Here is a 26,455-nt window from a genome sequence, read left to right on the forward strand (position 1 = left end):
GCCTGACATATAAAGCTATGTCCAACCCAGAATTAATGGACATGCTCCACCTCAGTAAATCTAAATCCCTTAGAGCCACGTGCTCGAGGGACTTGAACCTCAGCACAGAAATAAATAGAACATGCTGGAGGGACAGATTCATAACCCAGAGGCTCCCTTCGCTCTGGAATAGAGTACCAATTCATGTTAGGCAGAGCACCTCACTGACTCTCTTCAAGAAGAATCTTGATGAGTGGATGGGGGATCGTAGATTTGTCCCGGGGATTACTTCCGTGTCACTATTAGACAGAGGCACAGTAAACTAAACTTTAAAAAGGGCACAGTATACTCAAATCAAGGGGTGGCGTAAGCCAAACACAATCGGGCTAGGCTTATAAATGCCCCAGTGCAGATAGCCTAGTATGAACCTATGAACCTATGAACCTATGTACCAGTTACAACCCATTTGATCACAAAATGTCTTCACCTCCTACTGAGTTTGTACAGAGTGTAGATAGAGGCTGCTGAACTACACTCCTGCAGTACATACTGTTGATTGTTTGGTGTCCTGTGGCCCAGTCTGTCTTCAGTATTGTACAATTTGAAGGGCTTGGCCTGGACAGCAACAGTTGTGAACCTTTCCAGACTACTGTATTACTGTAACTGTACCACAGTTGCAGTACTCTGTTTATATGGTTGTCAGTATCTGAACAGCTATATGACATGGCATATAGAACTTTTATAGTACACAACTAAAAGATTCCCATATCTGCAAACCTGTGTGTGGTGTCTTTCCTATGACTTTTCTATGGCTATATGTTGCAGCCAACAATTGACATTTGTAAGGGTGGCCCATATAGTGTCCAGTTGTTCAGGTGTTAACTGTAAGCATAGTGGCTGTTCTATATTGTGTGCACCTTCTACATATGTATCTTACTGTACATATATTTACATGTGTATGTGTAGTCACATGTATATATATATATATATATATATATATATATATATATATATATATATATATATATATATATATATATATATATATATATATATATATATATATATATATACAGATATATATATATATATATATATATATATATATATATATATATATATATGTATATATATCTGTATCTGCATATCTGTGTCTTTGTATCTGTATCCTGGGGATGTTGATGGCTTCCGCATATTACATGTCCTATGGGAGGCAGACTGAACTTGGTAGTGTATTGCAGGACGCATGTGTTCGGCTGTGGGGTGAATGCTTATTCATACCAGACTTACAGTGTGTGTGTCCTCTCAACCCCATTAACGGTGCATGTGGTCATATGTGCATTTGTTAAACTAGATCAATACGCAAACAAAAACTAAACTTGTAAAGGCAAAAAATAATAGAAACGGACTGATACAAACAAGGCACGGACTGTTTATTAGCGTAAGCGCTTTCGGCCGAGAAAATACCCAGCCTTCTTCAGACAAAACCTGCTTAACACACAGCTGCCTATATATATAGGCTACAACAGAAAACAAATTGAAATGTAATTAATTAATTATCCAATCAAGTTTTTACAAAAACAATTAAAATACTACACTAATACATTATTTTAAAACATTCTTTTAAAAAGTGTGGAACAAATCAAGTCCACCTATTCGGTTGTTCCACATTTCTCCTCACCATACTGTCAATTTTCATTGATCCATAGTTAAACTAAACTTAATATACTTAAAAAAATTTTTTAACCTAAATAGATAAAAAACTAACTAATACAAAAATGGATGAATAAATAGCACGTATTGCCACATATATAAGTCATATAAAGCATTACAACTTATTACAAATAATACATATTATTTCCTATTAACTAATATACGTAACAACTTTCCTAAAACTAATACCTTTAGGGATGTAACAACAGTATCAAAATAAAATGCACTCATCACTTTTGTCATTATCTCAGCAATGCTCTTAACTTGAGAATGCATTTAATAGAAGCATACTCATTCAAACCCGGGGGGAGATGTGCAGATGTTCTAATCTGCCAGAACACTTCTTGTTCTTCCAGGTGTAACTGCCAAGGGCCACCCCTAATATCATTTTTAACATGATGGACCACAGTGAATAGAAAAGAATGCTCTGGATGTTCCAAACTATGTCTAGCAAGTGCATTAGTTAAGTCCTTCCTCCCTATGGCATACAGATGTTCATAAGTTATTTTCCTTAATTTCCTCTCAGTTTTGCCTATATAGTAGGAAGGACATTTCTCACATAAGGCAATATATACTACCCCACTGGTTTCACAATTATAATTACCATTAATAAAATATATTTTCCTGTTAACATTGGTTTTATTCCCAGGAAAAATATATTTACATTGGGGGCACATGCCATATTTCCGCATCCCAGCGACCTTATCTTTAGTTTTAACTATAGTTGTCTCAACTAAATTCTTAAGGTTAGCACTTCTTCTATATGCGAATATTGGTTGTCTTCCTACTACTTTAACTAGAGCTTTGTCTTCTAAAATAAAACTCCAATTCTTAACTATTATTTCCCTAATAACTTCATGGTCCATACTATATGTGAACACAAAATGAATACTAGATAATTCAGTAGTAATCATATTTGTAGTATCATTCTTTGATCTTTGCATCATACCGCCACCCAACAGGGGCCAAAAATGCCCAGTATCTCTTTTAACCTGTACTTCGTGCATAATCTGAATAATCAATCTCTCGGGATACCCTCTACAGGAAAACATTTTACTTATGTTCTCACATTCCTCAATAAAATCATGATTATCTGAGATCATCCTGGCAGCTCTAACAAACTGCCCCTTTACAACACTTCTTTTTTGGTGAAAGGGATGGCTGCTGGTATAATGGCGATAGCTATTTGAATAAGTTGGTTCTCTATAAATCATAGATTTAAATTTGTTATTAACTTTATCTTCACTAATTTTCACATCTAGGAAGTTAATTTCATCAACACCTATGGTGTAAGTAAACTCTAAGAAGTCAGTCATTTGTGCTGCCTGGCCACCATAACAGTCATGTATGTCAGACAAAGCAGTGGGATGCTGTTCAGATGTATGTCACTAACTAGTGGATAGAATGTGGCCATGGCAACTCTGTACCAGCGGTTATTATGTGTCAGGACAGACAGGGGTGTATGAATGCATAACCTAGGGGGGCAAATGTATACCAGTATGCACATGTTATACTCATCTACATGGCTGTTAACATCCACATTGACAGGCCTGGTCGACATGTCTTGCATGAAGGGGTTCTGTGTATACCCCTGGACTGACCCGAGTGTGTCAGAGTGTCCACATATATTGGCCATATTGCATCTGTAATCCACAGGGGCGTTACTGTGCTAGCAGGGGTATACTATGCTGACCTTAAGATGTCTGTAAGTAGCCAATGGTGCACATGTTAACAGCAGATGTGGCCTCACACACACCATTTCTGTGAAGACAATCCCTATTACAGTAGCAATAGTCTACAAATATACCTGCACTACATGTGTGACATCACCTTGAACTGAGAGGTTGGGACTATTGGGGCTGAGGTAGGGCTCCACTCCATGTACAGGACATATGGTGAACATATATGTATAAATAAGTATACATATATCCATATAGATATGTACACATATACATATCTTGCTTACTGTATGACAACAGTTTTACACATATGTGCCTGTGTTCCAGCCTCTGTCCTCCACCTACATACCAGGCTTTGCACATATGACATGCTGTCAGGGGTTGTTATGTAGTGGGCTGTGTGTATGTCATGCTGTCATGCCCGCTATCAGTCGACTGCTGTCGTGTCCCCCACACATATGGGGGGGTTGGGGCCATATATGTGTGGGTTTCACCTACACAATATATGTGTGCCCTAATGCACTCCAGAGGCCAGTGTATGTAACAGTGGTATATGGCCCAGTATTAGTGAGTGTAGGGGGGTGCACCATGACTAACCTAGGCTGTTACAACATGTGTGGGTATCTGGGATAAGCTGCCTTAAGGTATTTGGATGTACTTTACCATACAATCTGCCTTGGGTAAATGCAGGCCTACTGCCTCCTGCCATACAGGATGTTCTGTTTGTCAGTGTGATTGTGATGATGTCAGGCATGCCTTGTTGTGTCACAGATACAACCCATGGTGTCAACTGGGGTGTGTATCCCCTAGGGATTGTGTACAGAGTGTAGATAGAGGCTACTGACCTATACATATGCATTATGTACTGTTGATTGTCTGGTATGCTGTGGCCCAGTCTGTCATTACTAATGTACTCCTTGAAGGCCTCGGCCTGGACAGCAACATATGTTGACCTTTCCAGACTACTGTCATAGTATAACTGTTTCACAGTTGCATTACAGTGTTCATATGGATGTCAGTGTCTAAAGAGCTAAATGACATGGCAACTATCATAGTACACAAATAAAGCTTTCACATTAATTTATGCACACCTGTGTGTGGTGATATACCCTTGATATCTCTGTGGATATAAGTTGCAGACTATGAATGTCATTTGTATGGGTGGCTCATACAGTTTCCAGTTGGTAAGGTGGTGACTGTAGGAATACTGGCTGCTCCTTATTGTGTGCACATACTACATATGTATATTACTGTACAAATCTCTGTGTGTGTATGTGTAGTTACACACACAAACACACACACACACATATATATATATATATATATATATATATATATATATATATATATATATATATATATATATATATATATATATATATACCTGTATCTGCATATATGTGTCTGTGTATGTGTATCCTAGGGATGGCCATGTCGTGTCTGGTCCTGGTTATGGGATCTGCACCACTTGGTACTGTATTACAGGGAGATTGTGCTTGGCTAGGGAGGTATACCTATTCATACCAGACATATATTGTGTGGGGCCTCTCAACCCCCATTAATGTTGCAGGAGGACATATATGTTTTTTTATCTCCCCATTATCTGCTGACATATATATATTACCTGCCGTATTATTTAGACCTGTAGATGTGGACATTTTTATCTATAGATGTAGCCATTTGTATGTTTGTATGTTCATACATATTGATATTGTTTTATACATATACATATATATATATATATATATATATATATATATATACATATACATATATCAATATGTTGTAACCATTTAGACATTAATATATTTACTCACACACATACATCTACATGTTCGAACACATTCTCAGTACTGTTGAATGACTGGGCTGGATGATATGATTGTGAATACATCAAGGATATGTATATCTGAGATGGCATAGTGATAAATCACTTTGGCTATGGTGTGCAGGGTCCTGGGTTTGTTCCTAGCAGAGGCTGCTTATTTTTTTGCTAGGCAGAACAAGAGCCATTGGATATAGTGTGATTAAGGTACTTCTGAGCAGTTGTAAGTGGGTTTGCACGGGGGTAAGCACTGCCTACACAGGTTAAGCAATTTAGAAGCTTACTGGGTGTAGGACACTGTAACGAGAAACTACTGCTTTATGCATAATGATACTGACACATCACATGTGCATTTCCTGTAGTACTCCAGGTCATATATATATATATATATATATATATATATATATATATATATATATATATATTTATATATATATATATATATATATATATATATATATATATATATATATATATATATATGTGTGTGTGTGTGTGTGTGGTCTTTTGTGGCAGCAGTACTCCAGTTCATATATATATCTATGTTATTCCATGGGTTATGAAACATACATATTACTAATAACGTGCTTTGCCATGGGAAATGGTATGTCTCAGTTACCTTCCTGTCCCCCCCTCCTTTTCAGCTTACATCCATGGGGCAGTCCCATTAGAATGGGTCCATCCAACCTTGGCATGCCTGGGTCCATAATGTCTTACCCATCATTCCCTCCACCCCCTCCCTCCTCCACATCAATCATCCTTCCTACAGGTTCCATCCGAATCTCACCACACCACTACACATTGCCCACTCTCCACTTCTCAGGACCCATCATGTAGGTTGTCTCACCCCATGGATCTTCAGGGTTCCCACACATTCAGTCTGCAAACATACATATCCTTCGTTGCTTACCTGTGAGACATGGTATGTTACCCCCAGGACTCTCTTTAGCAGATTATTTGGGGTCGCCCTGCTAGGGACGGACATGCATTTGTTTACGATTAGACTTTGCAGGTTGACACTGTTTCTCCCACTAGTAGCATCCTGCCAGTAGTCTTGGTAGCAGTGCTGTGCAATGCTTAGCAGTGCTTAATATTCGATTTGCATGATATTTGACTTTTGGAATTGATGTCTTCTTCATTACATATTATATATGTGTCTTGTATCCTTGATTCATGTGTACATATGCTGTATGGGGTCCTGGGAACTTCAACACTTTATTGCAATAACACCTCACATCTGGCCTTACTGCAGTACTCCAATTCACATATTATTGTTCTGTGGTGGGTTATACAACATCACACTGTACATAGGTTCATTTCACATTTTCAGTTTGCTTTTCCTATGGTGGAGATTTGTTTGTTGACACCTCACACATATGCATTGCTATGATGGCTTAGTGGTTAACTACTATGACTGTGGTGTAGAGGGTCCTGGGTTTTAGCCTTGCAGAGGCTGTTTATTTTGTTGCTGGGCAGTACAAGCGCTGTTGGGTACAGAATGATTAAGGCACTTTAAAGCAGTTGTAAGTGGGTTTGTGCGGGTTTGCGCAGAGGTAGGCACTGCTAACCTCTGGTTACAGTTTCTTACACTCAGTTAGCTTCTACATTGCTTAATCTGTGTGGGCAATGCTTACCCCCATGCAAACACACTTAAACACACTTACTAGTGCTTATATATGCTTATTACTGCTTATTTGTGCTTAAACCTGCTTACTAGTGCCTTATTCATTATGACACTGACACTTCACATGTGCATTTAATGCAGTACTCCAGGTCACATTTAAATGTTATTATGTAGGTTATACAGCGAAAAGATGTAAAAATATGTTCATATACAGATTTCACATGGAAAATGATATGCAGTGGGACGCGAACTGTGAATGCTTGCTCATTAGGCGGATTCTGTAATCACTACACTAGTGCAGTGCTGCTACATTTGCATATATATTCCTTGTTATCCTTGTTAAAATGTAAACCCAAAGACAAAGACTATATAAAACTACTTAGCAAGTTCCTAAAACTAAGAAATTCTGTCCCCATAACCTTACAATACATGGGGACATTCATCCCAACCCTGGCCCATATACACACAACAACCTACACTCCACTACCACAAATACTCCCACTAACTCCCTTCTAGCATTTCACCTAAATATCAGAAGTATTAATAATAAAATCCCCAACCTACATGCCCTCTTAGCAACCCACTCTCCAGATATCATGTGTCTTACAGATACCTGGCTTAAACCTACTTCTACTGATACTGAAATAACACCACCAGGCTATAATATACATCGACTTGACCGTACCACAAAGAAAGGAGGTGGGATAGCAGTATTATACAAAAATACACTAACTGTTCATAGAGAATCAGTAAACCCACCCCAATTCAATAATGCAGAACTTCTTATAACCAAACTACAAACTAGCTACAATAAATACCTGTACATCACCTGTGCTTATATACCACCAGGTAACAATATAACTACTCTAGAAGAAATCCTGGCTAAACACTACCTACCCCCAAGAAACCATAATTCTTGGTGACTTTAATATAGACTGGTATTCATGCTCAACCACCCCACCACACCTATAAACTTATTCGGGTATAAGCAGACCATTACCTTCCCCACCAGGATCCATAAATCAACCAGTAGGGAAAGTATCCTAGATTGGATATTAGTCAATAACCAAGCCCAACTATACACAACCGGTACTCTCCCTGATGACCTCAGTGATCATCTGCTGACCTATATCATAAAACACAAGGCAGGGACCCCACACCAAATCAAATACAAAACACTCAGAAACAAGAAGAATTTTAACCCTGCAACTTTCTTAAATGAACTAAAGGCAGTTGACTGGTCTAAACTAAAAAAGCCATTAGAAGAGGCCATAGCAAATTTCAATAACAACTTCATAAGCATCCTTGACTCCCATGCTCCAGTACGTACGATAAAAACTAAATCTAACCCAGCACCATGGCTAACAAGGGAGACCGAGTCAAAAATCAAAATTAGAAACAAAGCCTGGGCCTGCTGGCGCTCAACAAAAACCCCACTTGACCACTTAAAATACTGGCAACTCAGAAATGAAACAAATAAATCAATCATACTAGATAAAAAAAGCTACTACCAGAATGTACTAAACAAACATCATAACAACCCTCAAATGTTCTGGGCAAGCATAAATCAGATCCTTCATCCAGGACAGTCTACCACCCTAACCCCTGCCAAACTCACAAACAGATCCCCAGATAGCATAGCCGATGCCTTTAATAGCTATTTCACCGAAACCATACAATCGCTAGCAAATCAACTAACCCCAATAAATTCCAACACCAGCTCCAGCCCCACTAGAAACCATCCCCAATTTAGTTTCCAACCCATCTCCATCACCTATATCAAGACATTGTTAAAAAAACTAAAACCTACTACCCTCTCTGCTGACCTCCTCCCCACAGAGTACTTACAAATAGCTGCAGAAGCCATTGCATACCCTATAACTATACTAATAAATAGAACCTTGTCCGAAGGTACTATCCCCTCCCTATGGAAGATATCCCATGTCATCCCACTTCATAAAGGTGGAAATTCCACGGAATTATCCAACTATAGGCCAATTGCCATTCTTTCCCCATTAGCCAAAATAATGGAAAAAAGTGTTCATAAGCAACTAATGCAATACCTAATACAAAACAACTTACTGTCTAACTCCCAATATGGTTTCAGGCCACATCACAGTACCACATCTGCCCTCCTTTTCTTTACAAATGCCATAAACCAAAATAGGAATGATAAGATATCCTCTGCCCTCTTTCTTGACCTATCAAAAGCCTTTGACATGGTCAACCATGAACTCCTCATTCTCTCACTGAAGTCTATGTCCCTAAACAGGCACACAATCCAATGGTTCCAATCATACCTAACTGGCAGACGACAGGCAGTAGCATGGCAGAACAAATTATCCAACCAACTACCACTCACTCTTGGTGTTGCTCAAGGCTCTATACTAGGACCACTACTCTTTTCTATCTTCATCGATAACCTCCACACAGCTATTCCTAAGGCTACCTGCATCCAATATGCAGAGGATTCCACTCTCATCTGCTCAGCCACCTCTCCAGCCGACCTACAAATCGCAACCCAAAACACATTTAGCACTATTGAAAACTGGCTCACCAACCAACGTTTGCTACTGAACCCCAACAAAACCAAACTTCTGCTCTTCACTCCCACTAATAGAGCCACCCCTTTCTCATTTACTATTACTTCCAACAATGGTACCACCATTTCCCCAGATACCCATACTAAACTTCTAGGAGTCATTATAGATAATAAGCTCAAATTTGACCTACAGGTCAACAAAACCATGCAGACCATCAATAAGAAACTCGGATCGCTGTACAGAAACAAGGCATTCTTAACCCCACAGGCTAGTATAGCAATTGCCAGATCACAACTACTCTCTACTCTTATTTATGCTTCTCCAGTTCTCTCAAACCTAAATAAGTCAGAACTGAGTAAGCTCTCCCATAGCTATAGCCATATTGCCAGATTCGCAACTAACTCCACCTACAGAACCCATCACTGCCAGAACCTGAAACAACTAGGTTGGCTTGAACTCCCCAACTTAATTAAACTAAATCAACTCTTAGTTGCCCACAAAGTTCTTAACCATCCTGAAAATACCCCCTCACTCTCTAATATAATAAAGACATACAACAACCTGAGGTCACTAAGATCGTCCGACAAAATATTGGTCCAAACCTACACAGCTAACAATTCTGCAGGGGAATCTCTGTTTGCCAACTTTGTTGGCAAGACCTGGAATTCTCTACCAAGACATATCACCCTGCAATCCTCCTTAAACCTTTTCAAAAAAAGCATAATACAGCATCTTAAACTCAACTGGCTTTGTCCATGTTCCTACCCTGACTAAACACTATCATTAATCACATTAAAACTAACCAAACTGTTTTTCTAATACATTCTGACCTTTTCTACAAATATAATGTGCTGATCTTGTAACTGTGAGTCTCTTTGGAAACAACGCTATAACATTGTAAATAACTCTTGTATAACTTTTTCAATGTAAATAACATGATGTGTAAATTCTTGAAGAAAATGTTGTAACCTTGTTGGAGCTTTTCTCCCTGGGCCACCACTGAAAATGGACATATATCCAGTCGGTCTATCCCGGTAAACAAATGTAAAATAAATAAATAAAATAAAAATCCTCTTCAGCCTTTTCAGCTGCTTTACACATAGCTAAGTGATGGGCAAACCCGTGCACCTACGGTTAGCTGTACTCGGGGTTTTAAAAAAATTACTACTAGGATTTCTTCATTTTATTTACATGTACTGTTCCTGTTGAACACATGGGGACTGTTGGTGGGGACACTTATGAGCAATCTCGCTCTTTATTTACACATTCTTCTGTTCTACTTTGCAGAGGCAAATTTATTCTGAGAGCTCTGTGTGTGTGTGTGTGTGTGTGTGTGTGTGTGTGTGTGTGTGTGTGTGTGTGTGTGTGTGTGTGTGTGTGTGTGTGTGTGTGTGTGTGTGTGTGTGTGTGTGTGTGTGTGTGTGTGTGTGTGTGTGTGTGTGTAAATATGTACATGGGCATAGTTCTAGCATTCAATGCAATACTGTGCTGGGGCTGATGGAAAAGGTCCAGGGTACCTACAGGTGATATGTGTAATGACCATGTACATCCTCATTTACAAGGGTGTTCTCTTAGGTGGAGGATCATAGACATGATCCACAAGACACAAAGGGGATGGCAAGCTCCTTGAGTGGGATGTGCATAATGTGCTATGGGTGGTTTAAGCACAAACATCCCATCTGTTTCTTCAGCCATGGCATTCTACACTGCTCACAACATTGAATACAGATGCTGAGGTGGTGCTGACTCTATGGGACCTCAAATATGTCCCTGTCCTGTGATGGGTTCCTTTTCCAGAGGAGGAGGAGGTGAACTGGACACAAGATGGATGGTAGCATGAATGGTGACCATGCATAGGGCATCTGCAGCAAATAGTTTCCCTATGCCAACTTTCCTGTATACAGTGTAACTGTGTCAAGCCCTCTTTCAGACCATATACCACTCCAACCAGCTCAGCTAGGGCTGCATTGCTCTCTGCATCTCCTGGTACAGCAGTCCTGCACAAACATTGAATAATAGTTACAGTGAAACTCAGTTCAAGAAGAATGCAGTACCCATGGCATTAAGACCCAAGCCATTCTTCTCATAATCAGAGGAAAAGGCAGTAACCAAGGATGACTCTGCTACTGGAGAAGAGCTTGTGCAAATGTGTCAGATGCATCCTCTCCTAGTATAGCATTCCAGGACCAAGAGATGGGTTGCATAGGCATAGGAGCTCTGTCTGTGGAAACTGGTGGGGATATGGCCATCATATTATGTACGTCTACCACCACCACTGTGAGCCTCCCAAACTGTGACAGTATTTGGCTGCCATCATCATTGGGCCTAGATGATTCACTGACATCAGGCATGCACATATCCATGGTGGGGGATTCTGTCAACACAGCACCCATGAAAACACAGAAGCAAACCCAAGTATATGAATACACCCTTCACCAACTCCTGTAGCTCATTGTAAGTAAACATCTGTATCAGTGTACCATGGAAAATGTAAAGTTAACATACTTTGAACTGAATTATTTTGTGGCAAACAAAGAAAAAAGAGAGAGAGAGAGAAACTATGTTTGTTAGTTGTATGGCCTTGAATAAGGCAGGTAGCACAGATTTTCACGAAGTTTAGGATGTACCCACCTGGCACACTGACATCTGATATTCAGGGTGCACCGTGCATTTCTCCAAGGTCCAGTACCTCATTGTGGATATTGGTGTTATCTTTTCCCCTAGATAGAGATGACATGAACTACTTCATGTCTGCTAATGGTGATTCAGTTGGTGGACCCCCCCCCACCTGAAGTCCTTAGTCATCTTCTAGGAAGGTTGCATTTTTAGCACCTCTGCAAACATATCCATGACCCTTTTCTGAATCTGATCATAGACATTGTTTTGGCAGCCAATTGCCCTGAAGTGGTCACAAAAGACCCAATCAGATCTCATATGACAGACTATCCACCAGCCATGCCTCCTGGGGGCCAGAATGTCATTCTCTTCCTTGGATAACCACACATTCTGTAATCTCTCTGTGTCAGGCATGACTACCTACATTAGCAAAGAAAGTGGTGTCATGTTATACACAGTATATTACTACCTCAGCAACAAATGAATATGCCCAGTGTTCATTTGGCTTGTGCCAGTGTCATCCATGATATAGTACAAGCCATCCCTACAGTTGCAGGGTTAGTACTGTATGATACTAGGTGCTGATTTTATATACAATAGGACGATGTATTATGCTACAAAGGAAACCATGAAAAAATACTGGGATATAAGCAACAGGTCATGTGTTCAGTGTGAATATGGGCTACAGCAGTACACATACTGCCTTTACATAATCTGTGAATGGGTGCAAGTGTTTTCAATGAATTGTGTCTGCCCATTGAAATGCAAGAGAGCTGCAGGCCAAGCAGTACAGTTTTCTGTTATTGTATGACAACTACCCTGATAATGACATACACTTTGACTATCACTACAGTATGTTTACCCCCACAGCATACTTCTCTATTATATGACCCTTAACATAATGCAAGTCCATGTGTGTGTGTTTGTGTGTGTGTGTGTGTTGTGTGTGTGTCTGTCTGTATTTGTGTGTATGTGTGTAGCCCAAATGTAGGCAGAGACCTATGCCAAGACATTCCTACAAGTGTAAATGCAGTCCACTAATATTACTCACACAAAACTTCCAGTGTGGATATGTAAGGAGAGCCTCTACCCCCCCACAATTTCAATACAAAAGTAAGTAAATTAATCCCCAATTAACACAAACACCCACACACATAAACTTTAGCTACCTCTTTACTAACATACCCCACCATATAGGCTTCCAAGGAACTCTGAAGACAAAACTGGGCTGGGTTGCGTGGCTATGCTTGTAAAGACCCTGGTGTTCATTAGTCTAGAATGAGACTATGAGCCTATACAGCACTATGGTTCAGATGTAGTAATAGCCAGCTTATAACTGTTGCAGAGGCCTTATAACCATACTCCTTCTCCTCTACCACACTCACTGAAACAGGCAGGACATATGTGCTTGCTGCAGTCTTCCATGGAGCAGTACCAGGATAACAAACTTAGGCAGTGGTACATTAGACCGCTTTTTGTCATCCACATATACAGCCAGACATGCATACATATTCCTGCCCAAAGCCGCAGTCCATGTAAGGGCATGACAAAAACAAGATATGAGGACACACCACTCACAGCAGTTAAATAATAGTGGTCTATGGACTACAAGACCCAACAGCAATGTTGACCTTGTAGACAAAGGTTACAGGTCCTCATGCCCTTCCCACAATGGAAATAAGTATTATGTGAACTGCCTCTTCAACAGACAATACAAAACTAGCCAATGGCCTCACAAAGAGTAACGTCTACTGTACAGCTGTAACTTTCCCTTACAGGTCACAGTAGCATATAAGGTATGATATATCAGGTACATAGAATCAAACAGAATACATCACATGAAATGGATATCAAAACTAAGTTGGACACATACATTCCTCAGCCTAAAGCAGGGCCTACATTGCCTACATAGTGTAACACACATCAAACTCTCTTGCATGGCAATTTAACTTGTGTGTAGACTCATCAGCGATTGCCATAGCTAGTGAGATATTCTTGCCCTTGTTCACATTATCCCACACAAAATTCATCCATTGTCAGCAACACCAGGTTAGTCATCACTCTGCCCCTACCCAAAGCATACATATACAGCATATGTACAACAAGGTCTAGATCCATAAATTTGTTTACAATGCCCGAGTGAGGTATTGTATCAAATGTCCTAACTAAGGCAAGGTAAGCGGTATGCACCATTTCCCCCTCATCCATTTCCTTTTTGACCTTCTTAAAAATGTCCACAAGGGTTAGTAGGCATGACCTGCCCTTGACAAAACTAAGTTGCTTTGGGTCTAGGGTCTGAAGGTCTCCTATGTCTTTGTTAATTATTTTCATGATGATATGTTCCATGGCTTTGCATATAAAATTAGTCTAACTAATGGGCCTATAGTTCTCATGACCAATTCATGGTACTCTCTTAAGTATGGGGATGACCACTGTGGTTGTCTTTTCCCATGGCCCAAATCCTGATACTATAGTTGAACAGTGACTCCAGTAGTCCCAATAGGTCATGTTTCAGGCTATTCAGGAGGCATCCTTGTATATTACTGGGGCCTTATACAGTGCATTTAGGACCTGTTCCCTATTTATAGATGGCAATGTTATGTTTGAAGCTACTTCCTGGTAAGGGGATAGCCTGGGTTAATGGGGGGGGGGGTAAAGCCTGAGCTGAATTGCTGTGCCCCCTGGCTCTGTGAATGAGGGTTCATTAGCCACCAGTTCAGCATGTATTTGTGTGTTGCCTTTGAGGTTTCTGTTATAGCCTTATGGTTATCTTTTCCCTGGAAAGCTATCTTGACCTCAAATTTAGCATTTTCTTGGTCTTAATTAGCCCTCTTTGTTGTATGTTTAGTATGATAAGATAGTTCTGATTTTTTTGGGTGTTACACTTCTTTCTTTAGCTATGACTTTCTTTCTTTTCCTGTATAACTTATTTAATTTAGGATTCCACCAGGGTGGTCTGTTTTTACAGTTAGTTTGGACTTGCTTCTGCTAGGTACAGCTATTGACATGTGCTACGGAGTTTCTTTGAACAATTCTGAATAGGTTGCTGAGTTTTCTTTGTTTAGAGGGGCATGGAATTTTGATAAGTTGTAACTTAAGAAAATGTAGTTTGTTTGGAGAAGTTCCTAACTGTTAAGGGTTAACTGGGGTTTCCAAACTGATTTTAATTTTGTAGAAGGCAGCATTTGGATCTTAACTTACCAGGAAGAACATAATTGGGGGGGGGGTGCAGAATTCTCCCATATTTGTGAGTAACAGGTTCAATATGTTTGAACCTGTGATGGGCGCATGCTCTATCTGATCTACGGTTTTTGTGTTTACAAAGTTAGGAAATTTCTGTACCTGCAAATTTAAGACCATATAGAATTTCCAGTCTATAAAAAAGTAATTAAAGTCCCCCATAAGTAAGGCATTTATCTGAATTATAATTGTTTCCAGAAGGTCTAGGTAAGAATGGGTTTTCTTGGGACATTGAGGGAGAACTATAATATGGTAAGGGACCTTGTCTGTGGTAATCTGCACATTTATTGATGTAGATCTAGATACCTCCACCGTTGGTCCCTGCCTGTGTAGGGGTCTATATTATAACATCAAATTTTATAAAGTTCGAATGTTATAATATCGAACAAGTTTTGTCGAACTCTGAAAACAGTGAAGGTGCAGGACACTGAATTCTTTCCCAGGGAAAGAATTCGGTGGGCCGTTGCTGTGGCTTCGCTGTTTTCAGCGTTTGATATGTTGGAACATTACGGGTCGGGTCAGGTAAGTGTGCGATTGTGTGTAGGTTAGGGTTAGGGGGCGGGTTAGGGAGCGGGTCAGGTAAGTGTGCGGTTGTGTGGACGTTAGGGTTAGGGCGTGGGTCAGGTAATTGTACGGTTGTGTGTAGGTTAGGGTTAGGGGGCAGGTTAGGTGAGTTTGGGTTAGGGCGCAGGTCAGGTAAGTGTGCGGTTGTGTGTAGGTTAGGGTTAGGGGGCGGGTTAGGTGAGTTAGGGTTATGGAGCGGGTGAGGTGAGTGTGCAATAGTGATGGACCTTAGGGTTAGGGTCGGGTTAAGGTAAGTGGATAGCTAGTAGTGTATGTAAAGTTTAGTTTAGGTTTAGGTGTAGAATTTTAAGTGTATTTGTGTGGATTGCTGTTTTTTGTGTGTGTTTGTGTTGTATGTTTCTCGGAATAGCAATTTTTTCCCCTGGGAAAAAATCGCTATTCTGACTGTTCAATGTTTGTGGATTTAGGTGTTTAGGGTTCAAAATTATAACATTCGGTCTTTGTAGATTTAGATGTTATAATATAGACCCCCCCCCCTGTGTAGTTGATGGCCTGAATGTGTGGAAGGCACTGAAGTATTGCACAGCCAGGGAACTTTCTGTGGCTTTAAACATTGTCTCCTTAACTTCACAGATATCTACATTCTCCAACACGAGGAGAGTTTGGAGTTTTTGTTTAAGCTCCTGACATTGAGCAGTAACACTTTAAAAATCCATTGGGTTGATTTAGGCTCTATGGGGGAGGATAAATCTTTAACCAATATTTGAAAGCCTAGTGTAGACAGGTGCAGACTGTCTTTGGTGAATCAGCGTGATTTGTGAACCACATCCTTCCATGCTGACAAATATGGTATCCCCGTAGAATGACACCAGTAATTATCCAATTATTAAAGTCATCATTCTTGGTGGAGGTGGAGTGCTGCTCAGTGATAGGCACATGCCAGCCTGGGACACATAGTCTAAAAGCTCTATGCCTCTTTTCATATAGTCCAGGGAGGTATGTCTCAGGTCTTTTACACATACATAGAGCATGATAGAACCATATTGGTATCTGTGGTACAATGATGTGCATGTGTGTGTGTGTGTGTGTGTGTGTGTGTGTGTGTGTGTGTAACTTGGAGGATCTTGGCTCCTGAAAGGCAACTGACTGTAATCTTTTCTTTGCTCGTCCTGGTCAGTGGGGCATCAGTATGCTCAATAATTGAGTCCCAGATGACTAGAGTCCTGGGCAGTGTGTCTGCATGCCTTATGGGCTTTGCATTTGGGGGCACTGCGAGTGTGGCTTTTGTGCAGTGTTAGATGTTGGTGTTGTTCTGTGTTTTTGGGTTTGCTGAGGATAATATTAACAGATGGAAGGTGTTGATGGTCTTTGGGGTTTGGAAAGATTGCTTATAAGTGTAGTGTGTGTGAGGTATTGACTCCCTGTTTTTTATTTTGTGCACATGTACATGAGAGTTTTGTCTCCAGTGACATTATGTATGTATATCTGTCTCATACTGGGTCTGTTTCTTTAAGGATTACGTGGTTGTTAGTGAATATAAGACAATTGCTATATTGTCTCAAGATACCGATATCCACTAAACTGGCTGCAGAGAAATTGATAAATTGCATATCCATGTTGTCAGGTCCTTTAATTGGTGAGCCACAAGCATGTGGTGAACTAGGGGTTAACGGAGGGCTACTAAGGGTTCTTTCAGGGATTATAGACTAGAGTAGGCTATATAATACAACATTTTAATTGTAGTGCTGCTCGGCAGGCAAGTAGCTGCTCTGTGCTTGCCAACATGCAATGTAGTTGCTTTACTCTCACTGAGCTCTCACAACAGTTTTATGTAACAATTTTATGAGAAGCAGTGTCAGTGGCACAACAGGTAGCACACTAACCCTTAGTTGCAAAAGGCTGTGGGTTCTATTCCAACACCAGGTCAGTCAATTTGTCAACAGTGCAGCGTAAGGAGGATGCTGCACTCCTGAGTGTGTCATCCTTTAGGTAAGATGTTAAACCAAGGCCCCATCTGCTTGAGTTTGTGATAACTCAAGTAGATGTAAAAGATCCCATTGCAATGATCAAAGAGAGTAAGGAATTTCCCTGATGCCTGGCCAAATTCTAGTAGTATAAATACCACCTTGGATCACTCCTAAAAAGAAGCTACTAGCTCAGGCAACAAATGATATATAAATAAAATGGGTAGTTGTATAGGAAAAATTGCTTTGTAGGTGTTTGCATCTCTAAAGGACACTGCTAGATGCATGCTGAACAACTCAGTGCAGAACTGCCTAACATACAAGCACTGAAAACGCAGTAAACTGGCTCATCACTCCTCTAGCCAATAAAATGACTGTACTCAGAGCCCTTCTGTGTGTTTCCCAACTGAGATAGACCAGGTGATCACCCCCTGCTACTAGATGCATACTACTGGTCTTTATAATGTAAAACACACAAAAAGACTGTCGCAAGTGCAAAGCTACTACAAAAAGACTGAAACAACTTGTTAGACAACACTTTAGAAGGCATTTGCAGGACAAACAAACCAGCAGCAAAAACAGGGAGAAGAAATGCTCTTTTCAATTTAACATAGTTCAATTCAGCAAATAAAATGAGAAAACAGCAGTCAGCAACTTAAATAATTTAAGGGGGCACAGTTTTTTGTTTTTTTTTTAAAATCTGAAATACTTAAATTTGCCTGGATGGCACTGGATGCAAGAAAATCACTTGTGGTACACATATCTGTGTAACTGTACCTATGATACATCTGTCTCTTCATTGGCATTGGCATTTATGTGAGCAGATTTCAGAATTAGTTGACTGTCAAGGTGCTAAATGCCTTCGTCTTAATTGTTAATTACCTTTGAGCCATGTTCAGTTTTGCATCTCCACAGGAACCCTTACTTTGTTGTGCTAGGCATGTTTTTGAATAACTGGGTATGTGCTGACCTGTGGATGCAATAGATGTGATACAGACAATTAAAAAAGAAATAAGTGTGCCAAAGTAATACATACTAAACAAAAACAAAATCCTTCCTTAGTAATAACTTTGAGAAAAGAAAATGAGGTATAAACTGTTTTATTTCTGCCAAGTTCTATAACGTCATTAATTCCTTTGGCTGAATACATCATGGACTTGCTTTTACCGGATTATGTACTTCAGTCACTTTATGCTGAACTGGGACCAGTGTCCATTAAGACTAATCTGTAATATCACATAGTTTCTCTGTTGCCATAAAAGCATTAAGGTTAAAATTAAGGTTGTTATGTAAACTGCCCCAGTAGTGTAGCTAGACTGGGGTGAAGCATGCAGACACCTTTGGAGTAAAGAGTTTCATGGTGCGAACAGCAGATCCCAAATGGTCTTCGGGGTGTGGTAGCATTTAAATGCCAGTACTGAATTTGAAATCAGCACTGAAGCACTGTAGTACTTTTGTGTGATATAAACTTTAGCAGCCATGTTTAAAATTAGAAGAGAATTTTTTTTTTTTTTTTGAAATGCTTTACTGCTGCTTATGTTGCATAAATGGTAGCTACTTGCTGTAAAGTTGAGTGGGGTGCAAGAAAAATGTCTAGCTATATCTCTGAAATGCCATAAGGTGTGCAGCCTTTGTTTCATTTTTTAGCAGTTTTAGTTAATTTATTATGTATTGCACATAACCCCTTTTAAATTTAAACATAACCTCTGTTTTACAGTGAAGTCACATCTGTCATTTGTTAGGCAATAATTTAACAGTTCATAGCAAAATTTGATGCATCTCTGATAGTTGTTAATGCTAGGAGCATTAATAATAAAGTTTTTTTTTTTATTGGAATTTTTTTTCCCACAAGATTGATGTTATTGTTTGTGAAACATAGGTAAAGAACAATGATTGGAAACCAGTTCTGTCAGGGTATAAATGTTTTTACTGTAATGAACATTCTAACAAAAAATCAGATGGAGGGGTTATGACAGGGATTAAAGATAATTATGAGACCTGTGATTATTACATGTTCAGTAATAACACCAGTACTATAGACTGTGTAACTGTGTCAATAAAGACAGCCCTGGAGCATATAACAATTGTTGGAGTTTATAGACCACCAAACTCAAGTGCTGATGACCTAGAGGAATTCATACATTTCTTGCATGAAACACAAGAGGGAAGAATAATATTAGCTGGGGACTTAAATTTACCAGACACAGACTAGAATAATTGATTCTACAACATTAATAAGGAAATTATTCACAGCATATATTCAGGAACAACAATTGCTTCAGATTGTAAAAAAAAAAACTACCAGGGGACAGAACATTCTAGACACTGTTTGTGTTCTCAAAGAAATTACTGTAACTTCAAGTCAAGTTTTACCACCATTAATCATGGGGTTATAAAGGTTAATTTTTTTGCTAGATAATTCTGCCAAACTGATATCTAAGCCAATGCACGGAAGGTCAATTACAGATTATATGGAAGCAAAACAGTTACTATATAAACCTAACTGGAGTGAGGTGTTCAGTGGAGGAACTGCAGATGGAATGTGGAAAGTTTTGAAAGAAAAATTGTTTGAGTTCAAAAAAAAACTAACATCAGGATGTAGGCATACAACATCAGGGAGTATATTTGCAAAAGAACAATATATCTGATTAAGGTGAGAGACAAAAATATAAGAAATGGAAGAGAGGTCGGACTGCAACTTTGAAAACTGAAATAAACAAGCTGGACAAACAAATTAAGCTTAGTGTGAGACAAGATCAAGAAAAATTTGAAGAAAATGTATATAAAGATATTGAGCATACTAGGAAACATTTTTATAGCTACATATGATGTGGAAGGAGTAAAGACACACAAACTGATGAACTGTGTGCAGATTTTAAGATTTATTCTCAGACACAACATACTGTAGATATATTTACAAAATCTTACGCAAAGCAGTTTGGCTCCACAAAAGGGGTGGTAAGTTGTCTGAGTGACATCCTGGTAACTCCAGATACTGGAATCAAATTAGACTATATTGAAAAAGAACTGTGAAAACTGGATCCAAACAAAACACAGGGAGCAGACGGAATTAGTAACAATGACATAAGAACACTTCAGCAAGAACTTATAGTACCATTATATCTGTTATTCACTAGGTCATATAAATATGGGGAGATTCTTCATGACTGGAGACATGCTTATTAAACTGTCTTTAAGGGAAAGGGGAGTAGGACTAACCCAGCATCATACAGACCTTTAAGTCTACTTTTATGTTGTGGAAAAATAATGGAGAAGGTAATATTGAATAAAGTTTTGTCAGAAATGGATAGGTTGGGGCTAAAAAACATATATCAGCATCCATATGTTGAAAACATCTCTATTACCACCTGTAACATGATGTTCTATAACAATATAATAACAGCTATGAATGAAAAATTGTGCTGTGATGTATTTTATATAGATTTAACTTCAGCATTTGACAGGGTCATACACAAAACACTGATCAATAAATTAGTACTACTTAGTATTGATGTACTGTTGATAAGATGGATAGCTGCATGGCTTTCAAATAGGACATGGCAAGTATCATACAGCAGCTGGACAGGTGAAATCCTTGGTTACAGTCAGGGTGTCCCAGATGGCTCTGTTCTAGGCCCTTACTTGTTTAGATTGTATCATTCAGACCTAACCTCTTCATTTGAAGTATTCTACAGTCTATATGCAGATGACCTGACATTGGGTAAACTGATTACATGTGTTACTGATAAGGCATGTCTGCAAAATAACTTAACTAAATTGACCATTTGAGTACAGGAGCATAATATGCTGTTAAATGCATCAAAAACTAAGCATATGAGATTTGGGAGACATAAACTGAAAGGTGAATATTTAATACAGCACACAGTGATTGAAACTGGACTTGGGTATATGGGTAGGTTCAGCTATGAGTTTTTCTAATCATGTCAACCAATTGGTTAATGATAGTTATAGAACTATAGGCTGTATAAAAAGATTTATGAAGTCTAGGAAGTCAAATATAATGAAGTCATTGTTAGTTAGTTACATTAGACCCAAACTTGAGTATGGAATAACAATATGTAAACCCTATAAGAAAACAAGCAGGAGTAAACTGGAAAGAGTACAACGGAAATATACTAAGGGCATCAATGCATGTGAAAATTTAAGTTATTATAAAAGACTAAAATATCTGAACTTGTACAGTGTCTCTCACAGATATCTAAGAGGAGATCTTATTCGGGTATATAGGGCATTTAAAGACAGCTACCTATGGGAATCTTTGGGGTTATTAAAAAGTACTGGAGAATCATCAGACAACCTATGTAGAAAATACTATAGGAATGAGAAGTGTAGTAATTGTTTCACTGACAGAGTAGCCGAAGCATGGAACAGACTACCAAATTACATTAAAGCAAGTGCTAGATTATATATTTTTAAGAACAGTCTGGACACTTATTATGGGAACGAGTGTTTTGGTATATTGGCAAGCTATACCATGCTTGAAATATTTGCATGTATGTATGTACTGGTCTGATGCTGAATCATGCTGTGCTGAAACTACATGGCCTGCATTATTGTCATCTGACTATCTGGTTACCCTTATAGGATTTTTCTGATTGTCTTCTGCCATCAAGACATAGACAAAAAGGTCTGACTCAAGAAGACTGCTACTTGTTAAATCCAGTTTTTAGGAGACTTTCCAATTAATTTCATTCTCCTTCTTTGCATAGGTAACTATTCACCGGCTGCTTTAGTATTCTTTTATACAACAGAATGCAGGTACAGGTGCACAGAGGGAAATCACAGTCCATGGCTGTCGACATTTTATCAGAGAATGTTTGGAAGGCAGGACATTCTATTTATAAATCAGTATTGTTCCTTTTCTATTAAAACTAATTATTGGTTTCCCTTTTTGTTACTTGGACAACTATTCATTCTTTATCATTAGAGCGACTACAACTGTTGATTGATGTCTGCCATTCCATTTAAGCACAGTTAAAGTGTGTTTCATATATCTTGGAGGTGGCCTATCTGAACATATGGGAAGAAGAGTACTAACACAAGTGCAGCTACACTTTGTGTAGTTGTGTTAAGAAATGTGTAGTTGTGTTAAGGAATACCACTGATGTAACACAAATGCAGATATATTTCATGTAGTTGTGTTAAGGAATATCACTGATGTAACACTAGTGCAGCTATACTTTGTGCAGCTGTGTTAAGGAATACAACTGATGTAACACAAATGCAGCTATACTTTGTGTAGTTGTGTTAAGAAACACCACGGATGTATTCTTGGCTCCAGGGTACTTGTGCAGCATAACTTACTGATGGCAGCATAGAACCCATTCTTTCTAATCTCGGGTATATCATTACTGGGCTGAGTACTCATACACATTGTCTGGTTTACCTAATAAATGTACGAGGTTAACTGATTATAAAATATATCCAGTGTTTCTTTTCTGTACATGAGATACAACTGTAATTAATATCCTTGTTAACCTGATTACACATTTTTTTACTTTATCTTGTTTACCAAGTTTTCATTTGACCTCTTTGTACTTTTGATTAAAAACTTTAGTTTTCACTGGTTTATTTTTGTGAAGATTACCACTTATTGACTTTATCATTAAGATTTGCTAGTACCTCAATTTCATTTTCATTAAATTTATCAGTTCATAAACCACATTACTGTAGCTTGTTTGTTTTAAACTATGGTCACTGTAGTTTGTTTTTAATAAACCACACACACACACACACACACACACACACACACACACACACACACACACACACACACACACACACACACACACACACACACACACACACACACACACACACACACACACACACACACACACACACGTTCATATGTCTATGAAAATAAATATCCAGAGATAAAAATAATAGAATAACTATGCAATTATTGATAACTGAAAGTAACCACATTGAAATCACTTGCTATCATTTCAAAAACAATGAAAACCAAACATGCATACACAGATATACAAAACAAAAGTGATCATAAAAGCAGGAAAACAGCCTTGTACTAGCGATGATTGCAAAACATGTAGACATATACAAAACCAACAAAAATATTTATGAGGGGGACCCGACACCCCCTAATGTGAGATTTTCACCCTTGCACCCCTTACTTATATATACTAACTACAAAGTCTCACAACTGCCATGTATGGGTAATCAGCCCAAATAACTGAAAACTGTTCCTGCATAGAAATCAACAAGTCAGACATTTGACTAAATGTGATGTTCATTTTCATTGGAGATAACCTGGCTTTTCAATAAAATGCACTGCAATTATATGTGTGCTTGTGTATGTGCATGCATGTATACACATACACACATACACACACACACACACACACACACACACACACACACACACACATATATATATATATATATATATATATATATATATATATATGTGTGTGTGTGTGTGTGTTTGTATGTGTGTAGCTATTATTAGATATCAAACATCCAAAATGTCAGCCATCAAATGAACAATTATTTTAGATTGAATCTAAAATGATCAAAATCAGCAAAAATGAAAAATCTATATATTTTTTTTTTTGCAGGGGAGCATGCCCTCATGCACTCCTCCCCCTCCCCCTATAGACAGATAGATAGATAGATAGATAGATAGATAGATAGATAGATAGATAGATAGAGATATAAGACAGATAGTAAAAAGAACATTTTATTGCACTTTCTTAAAATAACTCCAGTAAAAATACATTTAAGGAGGTTCTGTCAATTTAATGCCACCGCAAACAAATAAAATTAACTGATATAAAATAAAACAACAAAGGCCTAATCACCAAATTTATTATCAGAAAATAAAATATCACTCTAGAGTCTCGGCTCAAAAAAAGGCTTCAAGGATAAAGATACTGCTAAAACACACATCTTAAATAGTATTAAAAAATCCACCCCAATTAGACAATCAATTAATTAAAACAATTGGAAAATTAAAACAAGGATTTCTAGTTGCACTCTACATTGAGTCCAGCAGGGGTCAGAGTAGAATACTTTAAAATGAACAAAGTTTCCTTATATATTAACTTCTTTTTAAAATCAGAATACCCTTCTTGAACATTTATTTTTTTCTAAAATTGTACCTCTAAGACCATCTGGATCACTTTCATGATGAATTTTAAAATGCATAGCAAAAAAGCTTTCAAGTTTACCATTTTTGATGTCTCTAACATATTCTTGTAACCAAAACTTGAAAGCCCTTTTGCTTTTACCAATATAAAACAAACCACATAAACACCTCAGTGCATCAACAACTCCTTCCATATAGCAACAATACCTTCCCATAGATCTAAGTGAAATTCTATTAATTCTATCAATTGTATTTACAATATATCTACAACTCATACACTTATTACAAAGAAAGGTTCTGACATTTATAGGTTGAATAATTAAATTAACCATAGGCAACTCAAACTTGCTCTTGGAGTATTATATCTTTAACATTGCATCCCCTTTTATAAGAAAACATAGGGATATTTCCTATAATATCCCTTAAGTCTTTATACTTCAATAAAACTCCTATTAATATTATATAATATCCTTAATTTTTTCACTCAAAATATTGTAAGTAGTAACTACATTGTTTTACTATCCTTAGCCTCTTGTCCAACATGTTTATCTATATATACACTTTTTCCATCTTCAAATTCTGTATTAAAGCCATTATTATTAATTTGATGCAAAGCTCCTTCTACCACATTGTTATCATAGCCCTTCATCAAAAAATTATTAGCAGTCTTACTCAGTTCCTGCTTTAGTTCACTTTGATCATTGCGTGACCTGGAGAATTGCAAAAACTCCCCATAGGGGAATACCTTAATAATGTGTAGTGGATGGCAACTACTGCCATTTAAAAATTGCTCACATTGTCAAATATCATGTTTCTATTTACCAAAGTTCTTATTTGTTCATCATTCAAACCCTCTGAAAAACATCCAAGACCTCTATACTGTTTCCATATTGCAGGCCATAAAATTTTATTCCATACCTGTTATTGTGTAAATCATCTATAAAATGCCTCAATAATTCATACCCATCGTTGCACACACAAAAAAAAAAAAAAAAAATCATCTGTAAATCTATGCTATTTCAAAACAAATTTCAGAAAAAACACGTGTATAAAGATATTTCAACTCAATCATACCTATTAGCATACATGGGGACAAAAGATGCCCCCATGGCAGTACCCTGCAATTGACGATAGATAGCCTTGTTAAAATTAAAATAATTGTGTGTCAAACTAAAATAAACTAAATCTATAATATAATGAGATAAAGGACTATCACCTAGAAACTGTTTCAATGCTTGTATATCAAATTCATGTTGGATGCTGGTGTACAACCTTTTAATATCAACAGTGATTCAGTACATATTATTACTCCATTGAATATCAGATATTTTGGTAAGAACATCAAATGAATCTTTGATATATGAAGACAATTTACTAACTACCTTCAACAAATAAAAACAAATAACTTATGTAATAATAAACCAATGTTATGTAGAAAATACTTGCATGCAGACACTATGGGTCTCCCAGGTGGGTTATACATATTCTTGTGAATTTTAGGGAGGCAATAGAAATAAGCCACCCCACATTCTTCAATACTGAACTTTTTTTCAACATCACTCTTAGATAAATAACCCCACCTGAGGCCTTTGTTAAGTAAACCCTGATACTCTAGTAG

General features: G+C 38.1%; 1 protein-coding gene across 2 annotated transcripts in view; it reads left to right on the top strand.

Moving 5' to 3' along the window:
• The window catches only part of DSCAM (DS cell adhesion molecule), a 3,720,739-nt gene that overhangs the window by 3,158,085 nt on the left and 536,199 nt on the right, over positions 1 to 26,455 (top strand). The gene's annotated exons all lie outside the window — the stretch shown is intronic.

This window comes from Protopterus annectens, chromosome 5.part0 (genome assembly GCF_019279795.1).
Source record: "Protopterus annectens isolate FY-2018-M chromosome 5.part0, PAN1.0, whole genome shotgun sequence".
NCBI classification, from domain to species: Eukaryota; Metazoa; Chordata; order Ceratodontiformes; family Protopteridae; genus Protopterus; species Protopterus annectens.